Raw genomic sequence first — 16553 nt, forward strand, 5'->3', positions numbered from 1 at the left:
TCGATCTTTTAAACTAATCTCCAAGTGGCAGGCTTTGGCTACTGTGACTAGATTTCTTTCACACATAGATAAACCCTCAAAGTTTCCAGTTTCTCCAGAAGACTTCCCCTTTCCCATCATATCCCTGGCATTCCCTGTGCATCTTCTGTTCTATAAGTTTTTTTTTCTCTTAGGGCTGTTGAAATTGTGCTTTAGACCCTAGAGCCAAATAAGGCATGTCTAGTTGGGAAGATACCATATTCAGTGGGAAGCAGGGGTGAGGATGCATGAGACTGGAGAGGGAAAGGCTGGGGGGAAGGGTGAGGGGGATTGTATTCTTGACCTTAGGTAGCTGGTGCTGAGAGGTAGCGCATTGTGTTGAAGCGCAGACAGAACTGGAGTTTGTGGATGGGAAGGAGGGAGCAAGGAGGAGGGAGGGGGAAGCTGGGACGGGGAGGAGGGGGAGGAGGAGAGAGCAGCATCTCTATCTTTCTTTGCAGACCAGCTGCTAAACAGCAAGGGGAGGCTCATGCTTCCCTAATATCCATCACTCCCTGCTTCCAACGTGGTCAGACAGAGCAACAAAGAGGGTCTCGGAGGTAAGATCCTTGCAACGTGCAAAGCTGTAACATCTGCCAAAACAAGGAGAAGCAGCAGCAGCAATACAGAAAAAAGATTATCAGCACCTGGGAATGCTCAGAGGCGGCGGGGGTGGCGGGGGTGGCGGTGACGGGAAGCCCGGGTCTCCTGAAGGCTAAGGAAGTGTTAGCAGCAGTAGCAGCAGCAGCAAGAACGGAGGAAGCAGGGAGCAGATTAGGTCTGAGGGAATTAGGATACCAGCTAGCAATACTCAGCAGTTTGTGTTCCAACTGCCTGTGTACAACGAGGAGAGAACGGGGTAGAAGTATAAAAGCAAGTGCTCTGGTATCTGGCAAAATAAGGCTTAACAAAATATATGAATGGTTTCTTTACGCCAAATGTAGTTCTGGAGTGAATAAAACAATTAATTTGTGCATTTCAGAAGAAAAAATATAAAACTAGAGTCTGCATATTGTTTTGACTTTCTTACATGAAAGGCTGATTTTTCATTTTAGGGCAATGCTTCAGTTCAGAAATGCATTTAATAGCAACAAGGAGAAAAGAGGTCAAAACACCCAAATGAAATGTTTGGGGTCTTTTTGAGTTTAACAAAATGGTCTGTTTAACAATTACTGTAAGAAAATATTGATGATACCAAACAAGGTATGCTAGACCTGAGAAATACTGTTTCATTTCAACTGAAAAAAAAAAAAAAAGTAATTTTGTACTGGCATGAGATGAAATTTGTAATTATGTTTGATTCACCTGCTCAGCCTAAAAAGTCAGCAGTTTGGTTAGGTATATTTATGAAGTGATTGGTTTACTTTCAGTTGCCAATACTGCTTAGATGAAGGAGACAGAAAGTGTAGTATCTATACATTGGAGAAATTGATGTTTGCTTTTTCATTGTGCTTTGTCTAATTTACTTTACTTTTTGACATATGAGCTACCTTGGTTTTGTTCTAACAACTCATAGACCCTTCGGAAAATTATTAACTAATAATGCCAGTAATGTCAGTGTTTGTTGTTAAACATGTTGAACTAACTACAAAGAAAATTAACAGTGGCTTGTATGTATCATGAATAAGTCTTTATGATTTAATGTCTTTTTTTCACTGTGAAACATAGAGTCAGTATCCCAAGGTGGACATTGTGGAATATTTGTGCTTAATTGGAAGTTTCTGTGTTTTCATCTCCACACTAGTAACTAAAATAGCTGTAGTGACTTGATTTCATGTGTGAGTGAGGAAGTTAGAACCACCATGCTCTGTTGCCTTGGGGAACTTGGCGTTGGTGGACCTGATTTTGATTTGACTTTTCATCAGTGTAAATTTACTGGTACTGATGTACCTGGGATCAGCATCAGGTTCTGTACTAGTCTACTTCATCATTGCTCCATTTTTCTTATAAACAGAGAATAGCCACAGCAACGGGACTGTTCTTTCACCAGCTTTTACAATGAAGTTAATTGCTGTTTCAGGGCTTACAGTTCTGTTATTATTTTCAAACAATAAATAACAGTCTGACTGGGCTCCTTATCAGGCCTGGTAGTTGTCAGCTGTAGCTTTGAAATTTACTTCAGTCAGTAGAGAATCTTATTAAAAAAGAAAAACCAAAATAACTTCTTTTCCTGTCATACTACCCCCTTGCTTACACAACTAGTTTTATTTTTTTAATTTATCTTTTTGTTTGTTAACTGCAGGAATGCCTGATATATTTTTGAAACTTCTTGTTCTGTCTTATTCTTAATGTACAGCTGTCTAAGAAAACCTTAATTGAGGCCTTAAAAGTGGTCTTTTGTTTTAGAAAATCTAAGCTTACTACATACAAAATTGCCTAATTATTTTTTGTGTCTGTATTTGACTGCAGTTTTGATTTTCTCTGGCTTCTGCTAAAGAAACGGAATGTTCTCAGTTTGGAAAGGTTTAACTGTGTTATGTGCATAAAAAAACAGTAACAAAACAAACCTAACAAGTCTACTGCTGCAGGTAAATTCCATTTGAGCTAACATTCTTTCCTACTTAGACAATGCTTAACTATTGTTCTCTTAAAACAACCTTCTATGAACTGTATTGTTGAAGTTTATAAGAGCTGGATGCAAAGCTCCCTGAAGTCAGGAAGAGACATTCCATTGACTTCAAATGGCTTTGGATCAGGCCTGTCACGTGAGATTAGCTCCTGACAGAAGATCTTATAAGCACAAGCGTAGGACAGAATGATTTAGGGTTGGAATTTCACTTATACTGTGATCGTCTTTGCTTTGTGAATCTGTTAGGCACAATGGTTTTGAAGCAATGCTTCATTTATTTTGTGTTAAAAATGTCTATATTCCTTGGTGCTGTGACTATACAGTTTTGCAGAAATTTTCTTCTCACTTAGGTCTCAAATATGTTGTCTATTTGTGTATATATTTAAATACTTTGTTAAGCGAGTCTGTCTTTGGATACCATAGTTCAGAATCTGTTAGATTTTAAAACGCCTCAATAATACTCTGCATAATATGCACAAAGTTAAGGAAAGAGTTTTCTAATGTGCAATAAGTTTAAAACAATGGTTTAATTTCTGGTTTTCTTGTTAAACTAAAAGAACATATTCAGTATAAAAACCTAATGGCTTCCATAGTTTCTCTTTTTTTTAAAAAAAAAGTAAGAAAAAACAGTTGCCCTCAAAACCTAGAAGAGATTGCTCTATAAAATGTGAAAAGTAGCAAATTAGTTTGTAATTTGCAGTTTTTCTGCATTTGAAACTTATGCAACTTACACAATGTAAAAGTAACCATGAGAAAAATGGTATAGTTTTGTATCACAAAACAGGAGCATTTTACAGCTTGCATTCTGTAAGGCTAAATTTGGATTAGGAAGCTGTAAACTTTCAAAGGTGATTCATGTTAATAAATGAAAGCCTGTCAGACTCCTAAACACTCTAGTGGTGCTGGGCATAATTATCTTTAAGGAAAAATTGGTTTTGGTTCTTATTGATTGTGGCTCTTCTAATGAATACAAAGTCTGCACAGCAAATGGTAAGTGATCTGTCACTCCTTTTTTCACCCTTAAACAAAATAAAGCATTTACTTACTCTCAGCTGAGATCAGGCACAACCAGGGGTTTATTTCATGTGAATAAAAGTTACATGAAGAGGCATAAAAGGCTAGTGTAACTAATAACAACCAAAATCTACATACAAATATCTCTACTTAGACAAAAACGCGACTGCATTTGTGTATTATGCACATGCACAGGGAAAGCATTGCATCTTTGAACTGAAAATTCTTTACTTTTTTTTTCTACTTAGACTGTGGTTAACGATTCAGTCTGCAAATCTGACTAACTCTTCAAAACTTCTCTCACACAGACTGTAGCAGGAGACCCTGTACTTTAGTAAGGAAATTTAAATGTGTCATGCTCATTTTGCGGGTATTTGTGGCTGTTCCTTTATAATTACACTTAAGTATTTCAAAGAACATTGGTTTGATTTTCAGTTTTCCTTCATTTGCCATTTTCCATGTGTTGCCTTTTGTGCTTGAATGTTTATTTGAGGAATAAAGGAAGTCTAAGAAGTAACATAGCCAGTGGTGTATTTCTGAAGAAACAATAAAAGAAAATAGCTGTTTAGACATTGTGTATCTTAGAAAAAAATGCTTTAAAATATAAATACTGATTGAGTGTTATAGGAAGAAAATATCCTTTTGCTAGCTAAACAGCACAGCTGTACTTTATGTACTAAAAGCAATTTTTAATGATGTTGGAGGCATATTTTATATAATTATGCAGTAGATGAAAATGAAAGATTATTTGTAGAAAGTATAGTCTCATCACAGTCATAAAAATAGGCAGTACTGACAAAGAATTGCCATCAAAGATGTATTTATAGGTAGGAGAATTCATCCTGATACTTAGCCTATTGATTCTTTTAACACTTTTTATGTTGTTTTAAATGGTTGCTAGCAAAACATATTCTTGATTTTGACCTAGCTGTCTTAGTTTTTAGAGCTCCTTAGTAGGAAAGTGCGGGACTAGGTCTTCTGTTTCTATAACAGGGAGAAATTACATAGATTTCACCTTATGAGATGGGAAATTTTTATGTCCACAACGTTTCTTATCCCTTTTCCAAGGATAAACATTTATTTAAAATAAAAATCTGATCCTGTCCTGTGAAGTTCTAGTGTCATTATACAATGCTTTGAAATAATAAGCTAGTTTCTAATGATTATGACTGCATTTCTGATTTCATCGTCCAAGTCCTCATCTACTAGGTCTGTGTACCAGCTGTAAGAGGACTTGAATGTGTGTATAGACAAGTTTAGCAGCACCAGTTTTGCTTCTGTCAGCAAGAAGTTTAGTGCATTAAAAAAGGAGACTATAGTCCTTTCTGATTTGGAACCACATTTTCAAAATCTCTTACTCTCCCACTTTCTCTATGAAGTAGAGATTAAAGCAGCAAACTAATACCTCACACACAGCGTTGTCAAACCATACACATAGTGTGGTAGATAAAACTGTAAATATCAATGGTGTAATAATTCAGGACCCTACTTGTAATAACAGTAGTGAAAATATTTCTGAACGCAAGAATGATTTGGAAGTTGCTGAAAAATTGTAAAGATTGTTTCATCCTAATCTGACAGCTATTCTCATTTTTTTCACCCCACAGGTAATGAAATGGTTGATATACGGTGTAAATACATTTGTTTTTAAAGAAAACATTTGTGACTTACTTGACTGCAATGGATGCTCAAGTTAAGTGAGGGATCCAGATTTCAGTGGCATTGTTGTGTAGATGGAACTGTGAATTATTTGGCCCCTAATTGTTCAAAATGCATGCATAAATATGCTGTGGAGATATGCATAGACATACAGATGTAAATTTGGCTCAGTCATTCCTGCCATCTGGGGAGGAAATGCATCTAGATGCCAGCCAGTTCAGACTTGTTAGAATATATTAGACTTTGATGAGTAGTTTTAAGTTCTATCATTTTATTCAGTTTAATATCTTCTGTCAACAGGTATATATGTTGCTATACACTTTGGTGTTTTTCCCCCTTGTTCTACTATTTCTCCCCCATTTTTTGTCATTTGTCATCTTTTGTGTAAAGAAGAGCATAGTGTTCACATCAATGGTAAGTATATCTCTGCTGCTCAGAAGGGCCTTGAAGCAAGAGAGCCTTAAAAGAAAGGAGATAAGTCTTGTCTTCTCAGCATGAGACAAATGTTTGACCCAATATCCAGCCCCCCAGCTATGATACAAGCATCTTACACACTTAGAGTGCAGCATTGTAGTATCTCCTGCTTTGAAGTTCACACGATACTGGAAGAACACGAGAGGAATCTTGGTGATGTACTGTAGTACTCTGCCTCACAGTGGGGTCCCCATCTGAAAGACCATTTAGAAAGAGTATTTCCTAGGGAATCAGTACAATTCCATGCGTGTGATGCCTGGCACAGCATGGTGGAGGCCATGAGATACTGACCAGGCCTAGTCATGTGAGAGGGTGGCTGAGCAAAAAGTAATGTACAGTGCATGTTCTGTATTTAGAAGAGCTTGCAAAGACCTGGAGAAATCTCTTTAAATTCTGTGAAGCAAATCTGGGTGCAGAATCGGAGGCACTGGAAAACTCTGGTCTTCCACTAATACTTCAGTCCCATTTCCCAGGGGCAAATAGGCTTCCACAATGTGAAACAGTGCAGCTCCACAAGGAGAACTTGCTATAGTTTCAATATGGTGGATGGATTATTGTGGAATTTACTGTCTGTTCTATAATCTGAGGGTACTGGGATGTGTTCCCTCTTGCCATTTAAAGGATTGCTTAGAAAGTGAATTTTGAATTAGTTGACAATTTATTTTCGTCTAGCAGTGCTTGTCTAGGTCTTAGGGAGACTAAAAAATAAATTTTAAGTATCCAGATTTCAGGATAGTAAAGTCAGTCTCCTTATATCCTAGGCAAGGAAGATTATATTGTGGAGTTTGATACTGGTAAATCCTCTGTTTCAATTCTTACAACTGAGGAGGATGCTGTATACTGTTGCTTCAAGTCAGCATGGCAATGCACAGCTACTGACAGATTTGAACAGCTGAGGCCTGAACGACTGGTTAGATCCTTCTGACTTTTACTGAATTTTGGTATCAGGCCTCAGAATTCATCAATAAATATTGGGTGTTGCTCTGCAGCCATATATGGCAGGTTCAGGTTACTCTGGTGGATTCCCAGACGTTTATCTGTAATGTCTGGAGAAATTGATAGCAGACTCTTTGAAGGTCCATTTCTTTTTATGTAATACTTGTGGGAGAGCCATCATATCCTACACTTTCTTGTTTATGAAGCTCTTTAGAGGAAATCTGGATAAAGGAAAGAAGCTATATAGTAAAATCATAAAATCATAGAATATCTCAAGTTTGAAGGCACCCATAAAGACCAAGTCCAACTCCCTGCTCCTCACAGGACTACCTAAAACTAAAACATATGACTAAGAGCATCATCCACATGCTCCTTGTACTCTGACAGGCTTGGTGCCATGACCACTTCCCTGGGGAGCCTGTTCCAGTGACCGAACATGCTCTTAGTGAAGAACCTTTTCCTAATACCCAATCTGAACTTCCCCTGACAGCTTCATTCCGTTTCCTTGTCTCCTGTTGCTGCTCACCAGAGAGAGAAGATGAGCACCTCCACTGCCCCCCTTGAGGAAGCTGTAGACTACTGTGAGTCACCCTTCAGCCTTCTCCTCTGCAAGAGTGACCTCAGCCACTCCTCAAGCCACTTCCTTGTCCTCAAGACATTTCACCATCTTGGTCGTCTTACTCTGGGCACACTAATAGTTTGATGTCCATATATTGAAGCACCCAAAACTGTGCACAGCATTTGAGGTGGGGCTGCACCAGTGCGCTGTAGAGTGGGACAGTCACCTCCCTCAACTAGCTAGCTATGCTGTGCTTGATGCACCCCAGGACCCAGTTGGCCCTTTTGGCTGCCAGGATACACTGTTGACTCATATTCAACTTGCTGTTAACCTAGACTCCCAGATCTCCTTCTGCAGGGCTGCTCTCCAGCCTCTTGTCTCCTGGTTTGTACATATAACCAGGATTACCCTGTCCCAGGTGGAGAATCCAGTAATTGGTCTTGTTAAATTTCACGTGATCAGTCATTGCCCAGCTCTACAGGCTACTCGGATCTCTCTGCAAGGCCTCTCAAGCCTCCTAGCGTAGTGGCTCCTCCTTGTTTAGTATCGTTGGCAAACTTTATGTACATTTGGTTTGATTCCTGTGTCCAGATCATTTATAAAAACATTAAGAAACACTGGCTTTAAAATTGAACCCTGGGAAGCCACTGGCAACTGGCTGCCAACCTGATGTAACTCCATCTGCTATAACTCTTTGACCTCTCATCTTGTTGTCTTGCCTTTGGGAAGTTTGTCCTTAAAATGACAGTGAATTTTTTTTTTTCTGTATGAAAGAGAAGTTGTCCTATAATGTTACTGTATCTTGACCACCTTTGAACAGTCAGCTGTAAATTTCATAGTATTGTAACTTAGAAAAAGCAACCAGCGTTTTTTCTCCAAGCATGAAATTATCAAAAGTTCCATTTTTAGAATATCTTCCATTTGCTTATGCTAGCTCACTGATGAACATTAGTACTAATATTGCTGCTGAAGTTCACATGGCCCCAGCTTGAACCATGGAACAAGGGTTTACATCCTAAATGGACAAAATATGTTATGGATATATAAGTTACCACAGCTTAGCTGCTCTGTCGTGGTTACCTATGACTAAAAACCTTTGTCTGTGAGGCTTTAATAAAGAAGTAAGAGACCTTAGGTTACTTTGCACCAAGACTTCACCACAGTCTCTGTCTTACAAACTGTGTTTCCAACCTCGTGCTCTACATTTCTTTGATTCATCTGCTCTTTCCTTCCCCTTTTATCAAACCTAATCATAATCTTCTTTTTTGTAAAAAAATAACCCCTCTGTATACTATAATATATAAGTACATTTTGATAACGATTCTTGGTGGTCTGCAAGAGTCACAGTCGGGATTTTTGAAAGGCAATCTATTAATTTCATGTACTTGTCTACCAACAATCTTTATACTGACAATCCTATGTCTTCCAATTTAATGGTCTCATGCAGAGGTTTAATACAAAAGAGAAAAAGGGCTCCCATTCAGAGAAATAACAGGAGGAACAAATATAAAACAGGCAGCATTGTTGTTTTCTGGGAAGATATACCTAGTGCTAGTGACAGAAGAGAAGGGAAGTACAGTCAGGTGTCTTTTCCTTGGGATTATTAACCAGGGAGTCAGTTTGCTGATGCAAAACCTGGTCTTGTTCATATCAGTTCAGATAGCTGTGTTAATGAGGCTCTTTGGTTAATGAACCTGCTAGTCTTTAGTGCACCTATCTTTGGCTCCACCACTGATCTTTTTTTTTCTGTTATGCTCCTGCCATATATTTTTATAGCTTTATTCATGTGTGTTTTGTATGATCTAGAATATTGCTTCATCTGATTAATTTTGTGCTCCCATTCATCTGAGTAATCAAGCCATAACATTGCTATCCATATGGATTTTCCTGTATGGATGCCATATCTATCTAATGGGCTGCCTTCCCATGTGGGAAAGGGGTTTATTCCATGTACTGTATATATCGAATTAGATACATATTTTTATCAACAGATTGGCTGATTTGTTAAAGTGCATTGAAAATGATAGTATTCTCCAGCTATAATGCAGGTCTTCTAATGAATTTAATACTGCAATATTTTGTAAAAAAGATGCGCTTATTAAAAAGCTAGGTAGCAGATTTATAATCCGTGAAAATGCAAATGCTTTGTTATACCTATGCATTTTTAGCATTTCATTATTACTGTGCCTTAAAGGATCCCTGCAATCTCAAACAGGTCAGTCTACCTTTTTCGTTTTCACATGAATTAAAATATTAACATCTGTAAAATCTCAGGTGGTGACTGTATAGTCTTCTATAGACGTTAGTATATGTCTTTTCTTGTGTGTGTCTTGTTTTCTTTTATGCAGTAAAGTTTCCTGACACATTCTCATGCTTATTTTAGTACTTTTCTTTCTGTTATGCAGCCAGCACTTCGTATGCATGAGCGGAAGCCAAAGGCAGCTGAGGGATGCAACTGGGAGTATCAGTTGGTATGAAAAAGTGCGGCAAGTAGGGCAGGTGACTTAGCTTCTCAGTTCATTCTCCAGCTCCAGCTCACTGATGATGTTTGCTGTCTGAATGGTGTCCTCTCTTGGGTTCTCTTTTACAGTAATTCAATGATTTCCCTGCAAGGCAAAATTTAAGCATTGTTCTGGAGCTAATGTGTTTCAAAGACTGCTCCCGCTAGGCAAATGCATGACACAATTATTTATGACTTTCTTAATCCCACAGAATTTTCTAATACTATTTAAGTAGGTTTCTTACCCTGTGTGTAATGTGATGCAACATCCCAGTTCACATATCACATCCTTTTAGTTCCATGCCAACAGTGTTTCTCTCATAAAAGCTGCAGCCTGCATAATAATTGAATTAAACTGACTGGGGGAAAGATCACACGCAAATAGTTATGTCAGGGTCATGGAGGCCCAACAGAAGCCCAAAGACGCTTTGGCCAAGCATCAAATGATGTGAACATGATCCTGCAGTGGGAACGCAAGTGATTCTCCATCCCTTGACATAAAGGCCAGGCATCTCTTCCTAGGCTATATACTTCCAGCAGCAGAGGGTGTAAGGTCATGTTGACAGTCTGGATGCGAAGTAATGGTGTGTAGGATGGCAGCAAGAAAGCAAAATTTTATGGATGGTGCTATCCCCATTTTAAATTAGTTATACTGCTTCACAGTCTTTTTGCTGCTAGGTGGCATTGCTTTTACTTGTAATTTGGTTTCTTTGGCAGCGCGTTCACTTTCTACAGAAAAAAGGCTATCTTGAATTCAAGCTAAATCTTACTACGTGTTTGAATGATCCCTGTAAATTTTGCATATGAGGTCTTAATCTGCATGGAAAGCTTCCCTCAGGTTTGTTTTTTCTGTTGTGTGCTTCTGTAGATTCAGGATGAAACACATTTTTGTTTTTAAGGTGCATCTTTTGATATATCCAAATAGAAATTGCTTACACAGTTGTGTGTGTTAGGTTATGTGATGAAAGTCTGGCAACTCCTAATGAAGTTGATGCAACAGAGGAAGAATAGCCTAACAAATAACACGACTGCAAAGGAATAATCTATTCAATCTCCTACCTACACCAGAATTAAGTGTAACTGCAGCCACAGAATTTGCCTACATTCAGGGCCATGTATAAAAAGACATGCACATGAAAATCTAGTGTTTTATTAAGGCTTTATTCACACATCATCTTCCGACTGCAGCTGGCTGAGAAGGTTACTGCCCCTAGTACCTCATTATTGCACTTCTGTCAGAGGTTATTACAGGTGACCCAGCCAGCCGAGCTGCTCCTGTTCATGGCTCCTAATCTGTTCTGCTTGAAATGAATGGAGGTGGTGAAGATTATTTTTTTAACAGTTTCAACTTTTTTTACTAAAGAAGATCAGGGATTGCTTACAGGAGCAACAGTGTGGGTAAAAGTGGCAGGACAATAATTTCCAACATCAGAGCAGTAATGAGCCTCTATAAAAGTGATTGTAATCTTTTCAGTGGATGCTGCCCGAACTGGAAGATTTTTTGATGGCCTTATGTGCATTGAATTTACGCCACTGATCTTTTAGGCTTTTCATGTTGCTATATAGATGTGACTTAAGTTCATATATATATTGCCTGTTTGGGTATATTTTATGTTATCCATGGTCAGGATTCAGTTAAATGAAACTATCTACAGACCTGTGGTTCAGCAGAGGTTTTTTTACCCTGGTTTAATTTTATCTGTTTTACATTCATGCTGGAGCTGCTCTGAGGGGTCTTAATGATTCAGAGTCAAGTCCCCTGTTCTGTCTAAAGACATGCAATTTATTTTTAAAATAACGACAGTAAACACTGAGCAAAAATGCTCAGGGTTTCAGTTCAAAACCCACCAAAACTAGTAAGGTCAATTCTAACAGCCTTTGTATGGCTATCATCAGCATTTTTTTCTGAGAACTTCTTGAACCTTAAAACTTCAAACCCCCCTCTTTTCTTCTTTTTGTTAGTATATGCCTTTTTTTTTTTTTATGGCGGTAAATTAATATAGAGAAAAAGAGAGTTTCTAAAGACAGCAAGATTCTTGGTTATTCTAATCACACTCCATTCCTTTTGTGAATTCAGTTTTGCTCTTTTCTGATATACACCTACATTAAAGTAAATAAGCATTGGCTGAGCTGAGTAGATAATATTAGGTGATTTAGAATTGGCTTTAAAACAAGCATTATAAATCCCAGTGTTTGCATTATAAATGATTAATAGTTTCATCTTAAAAATGTTGGCATGTATGCTTTCTTTGTTGCATTATCACTGATATATCATTGACTTATAAATTAGAAGGAATATTGTTAATGTAGAAAAAAATTCTATTAATGCCAGTTTAAAAAAAAAATCAGTGCAAAACAGTTTACTGCTTGGGCATAGATTTTCCAATTAAAGTTAGTTTAGAAGAGCGTATACTGTGAAATACACCAAATCTTGGATCAGACTTTGTCTTCATTCCCAGCAACAGAACTTCATGGCAGGAAGATGTTTTAGTGGTGCATAACAAAGGTGGTTCTCAAAGCACGAGACTGAATATAGATTTCTTTGGCTGAACTCCAAATTCATACATACCTACTGGTCATCACTAAGTTTTTCTTGTTAGACTTATTACCTAGATATGGGATATCATTTACATATCTCGAGTGGGTTTTCAGCAGGATTTCCCATAATAATAAAGGGGAGAAGGGTGTTTCTCTAGGTGTTTGCCTGGCTGAGCTTGTGCAGAAAATGTTTAAATCTGTAGGGAATGTCTTGTGTTGTTAATCATATTAGGACACTCCCAGTGTCTTGGCTAGATGTGTATTATTTCTATTTGACTATTTTGTTCAATTTTAATCCTTCAGAAAAGGGGAAAATGAAACTGCTTGATTAAAAGTACTCATGGTCATCTCCGATAGTTTTGTGGAAAATGTTTTCTCCAAATAGTCTTGAAGGCAACGGGAAAATGATCCAATTGCCAATCACACCATGTGTAGGGAGGAAAACATTTTGAAAAACATTAAAATTACATTTATTTTTATAATATGAACATATAGAAATTGATAATCAGTCCTTAAACTACGGTATGCACACAATTTAAGTTGTGCAAGTTTGAGTGAAATACATTAGCAAACAACATCTGCATGTTAGAAGTGGAATTCTGTATGACACAGACTAGGTAGAAATACTGTGGATATGTGTGCACAGTGTGGTATCATCAAGAAGCTTTAGACAGAGTGGTTTGTGAACGAAAGTAAGTGTTTGAGAATGGTTTAAAAACCAGAAAATTGGAAGTTTTTTCTCGTGGACACTTTTCCTTCTACTCTTTTTGTAAAATCTTCTTAGTGTTCCCACTTGTACATCCATACACAAAGCAATTATGAAAAGCAAAAGAAATCCTTAGTTTATTGGCTAAATTTGGGAAGAATTTTTGACATGGCTGACCATCCTTCAAATGAGGATGTCAGAGTGCAGAGGTCAGGGTATAGAAGCCTTGGGATATCAAAAGGTGGTGAGAAGAATGGCTGGGATTTCCAGCAGCCTGAGTGCTCTTTTGTCTTTAGTGGTCAGTTGTCGAGGATGATGCCTGTGGACATCAAAGAAATGTCTAAACAGTGTTATCTAGGCCTGTCCTTTGCCCCCTGCCATGTAATGGGCCTCTTTTCAGGAAAACATTGGGAAAGCTGAGAAAGCAAGTTGTCCTATGCTAGTGCTATTAATTCAGCAAGAAAGTTGCACTAACCTGTAAAACAACCTATTAGTTTTTAAAAATGTGTATTAGTGAAGGCTATAAATTATGCGTTACACATCCAAGAATCAATTTTAATGTTTTTTTCATAATATATATGTAATAAGAGCTTTTTAAAGAGTTCATTTTCTGCCTGCTTTGACATATTACAGAGAGCCTGTCTGAGAAAATGGAAAAAAATAACTCCCTGCCTTTCTTTAACACTTGCAAAGAAGTTGGTTTTTTTTTCGTTCATGGGTTGTATGTGCTGAGATATCTTTAAAGTGAAAGAATGAGCTGATATTTGATGTAGCTCATGCTTAAAACATTGACTTTGGTGTCTGGAAGAGATATGCCATCATTTTCAAGATGGATTGCTTACCTCATCAACAAATAAAAGTTACGGTATCAAACAAAGCCCGTACCTAATATATTTTAGCTCTTGTATTGCCTGTTCACTCTTTTTGCATGCTGGTAAAGGAATAACCATTTCTAGCTGTCTCTTTGTGCTAGATGCAAAAAAAAAAAAAAAAAAAAATCTATTCTGAAAATTGTATGAGAAAAGAACTTTGTTATGAGTATTTTCTGTGCAAAAAACATTGTTTGCTTCTTGTCATTTTGGATTTCTTTTTGGAGATCAGAGCTCTTTAAATCCCCAATTTTACAAAGAGATATTGCAAGTTTTAGTGGTGATCCAGGGTAATAATCTGGGGCCCCAGCCATGTGAGAGCTCATTAAGCCTAAAATAGGTAGCAACAGAGAGGAAGTCAGCCTAGAAATGGGCCTGTTTCTCTGATTCCTGTCAATCAAACTGGGGTTTTTTGTTGATTCAGAACCAATGATAGTGCCTATGTCACTATGCAATACTGCTGTCATTTCTGAACTAAGTAGGCTCAATGTAAAAATCGTTCTTTGCAGGTTTGAGGGCGAAGTAGGATTTCTGGCTATGGATCAGATTCTAAGAATATTAATAAAAACAGCCTTTAGGATTCATTGCTGCACTCATTTTGCTAAAAGTATATTATTAGAATATACTTGAAATCTTTACTAATATATTAGGCTACATCAATATACATAACTGCATTATTGTCTTAAGAAAACTATATGAATTCAATATTAGATCTTAAGCTAGGTGGTAATGTAGGTATTAAGAATAAAAGAAGTCTGTGGCTGTTTCAATGAAACTTTCTTAGAAAGAGGAAATTGTAGTTGTGATTTGTTAAGTGCATAGTTATGTGACATCTTTAAATATAGCTAAAAATGTAAGTGTGATGTGTTTTTAAAAGTCTGAAATGAAACTGTTTAAGGAGAATGTGTTTCTTTACTATGTTTTATTTTATTGTAATTTAGGACCAAAGAGAAAACTTTGATACAAATGGATGAGTTAACTTTAGCTAGAAGAATATGTATAATAATATCAATGTTGCTACACTAAATAACAAAGTAACAGATGTGCTGGGATAATTGTTATTTATTTAGATGGATATTGCACTTGAAAACTGGTATGTTGGGCTGCTGGGTGATTCACTGTTACTTATTCCTATATCCTCTTCTGGTAAAGAAGATGAAGAGGTACAGTTTTGCTGGCATGCCTGAGTGGCCCCAGAGAAGCTAGATGGTTTTATTAATATTCATTACTACACTGAGAGTCCAAAGTAAATGTTGTTCTTTTTCAGAGAATGGATCTTGACATTAATACTTCAGCTTGTTTAATCTGCAGTAAAAACATGGAAAACAAAGTATTGCACCTTCTGTAATATTTTATCCTCTTTCTTACTACATGTCATCTTTTCTTGTCATAGCTGCATCCTGATTTTGCAAACATGTCCATCCCTAGCTTTACACAAGAGAACATTTCCAATTAGTGAAGAAGGACAAACTCCACACAAAAGGGGGAGTGTTTGCAGAAGTGAGATCCTGATCCTGTAGTTAAATTCTGATCCTATGGCTAAACAGATGAATTCAAATTTTTGTCAGAAGTTATCCATGTCTACAATTATCATACTTTTGCAGTGGCTTAGATATTAGACGTAGCTAATGAATAGGTAGGTCACGGCTGTTTGCGAGCCAAAGGCGTATTTTGTTGTGTCACAAATGCATAATTTATAGGTAATGATAAGAAGACAGAAGTCAAGGAAACCAGAGAAAAATGTAATTATCTCATAAAGGTTTCCAGACAGTCTTTGGGCTTTGCGGAGTTGCTTCTTTATTTATCTCTAATGGACACTCATGCAGAACTTTCTGCTATATGAATTTATAAACAATCTTTCTTTCCCCACTGCCATTTTAAAATGTATTTTTAAAAATAGATTTGCTATATAATAATCCTAATGACTGTGACCATTATCACTTAGGCAGTTGCTGCTGCTGGCCACTCATTCCCACATGTATAGATATAGTGGTATATAGTGAAATCATTTAAGGGACTGATCTGGCTAAAAATCAACTTAGAAAAAGAAGCAATAAATAATTTTTTCACCTAGGTCATGCTCTAATACCACTTAATACGTCTGTGTATGAATACCTGTGTCCAAAAAAAATATGGGGCATAAATGTATAGCTTGGGTCAGCCCAGAAGGGAGAGGTAGTCCCTGCACAAACTGGAAAAACTACTGAAAAAATTGAGAACCTGTGCTATGGGAGAATGGATTCCTCCTCTGACATCTACTTGTACATATTTGTAATTGTTCACATTTGAAGTAAGAAGTTAAAATTTGACATTCTTAGAAGCACAGAAATTGCCTTTTCCAAATTCAGATGGGCTGGCCTGTCTCTCTGATGTTTCTGTATATCTGCTGTAGATCACTTGTGTGTCAAAATGATTTTTAAAACATCCATTTTTAAGTACTGGCCTTCTTTCTAATTATTCAGTCTAGAAGAAGCCTAATTAGAATGACAAAAGCTGCTTTAAAAGTCATTATAACTTTTGTAAAGTGAAGTCAGACATTGTAGATTTCCATCCCTAATTCTAGAGTAGAATTAATGACCTAGTAATTAAATGAAAGCTAATGTCTAGTGTTATAAAAAGATGAAAACTAATATATATGGCAACTAAATGTCCGTGTGATCTGAATTAACCATTCTTCCTCAAGAAACAGGCTTTAAAGTCGTTAGGTCAAA

General features: G+C 37.1%; 1 protein-coding gene across 1 annotated transcript in view; it reads left to right on the forward strand.

Moving 5' to 3' along the window:
- The first annotated feature begins 467 nt into the window (after positions 1–467).
- Positions 468–16553, forward strand: part of GREB1 (growth regulating estrogen receptor binding 1) — a 108968-nt gene continuing 92882 nt past the window's right edge. The window contains exon 1 of the mRNA XM_056343961.1: positions 468–578. The gene's annotated coding sequence lies outside the window, so the exon portion shown is untranslated. The remainder of the gene's footprint in view (positions 579–16553) is intronic.

This window comes from Falco biarmicus, chromosome 6, assembly GCF_023638135.1.
Source record: "Falco biarmicus isolate bFalBia1 chromosome 6, bFalBia1.pri, whole genome shotgun sequence".
Lineage (NCBI taxonomy): Eukaryota > Metazoa > Chordata > Aves > Falconiformes > Falconidae > Falco > Falco biarmicus.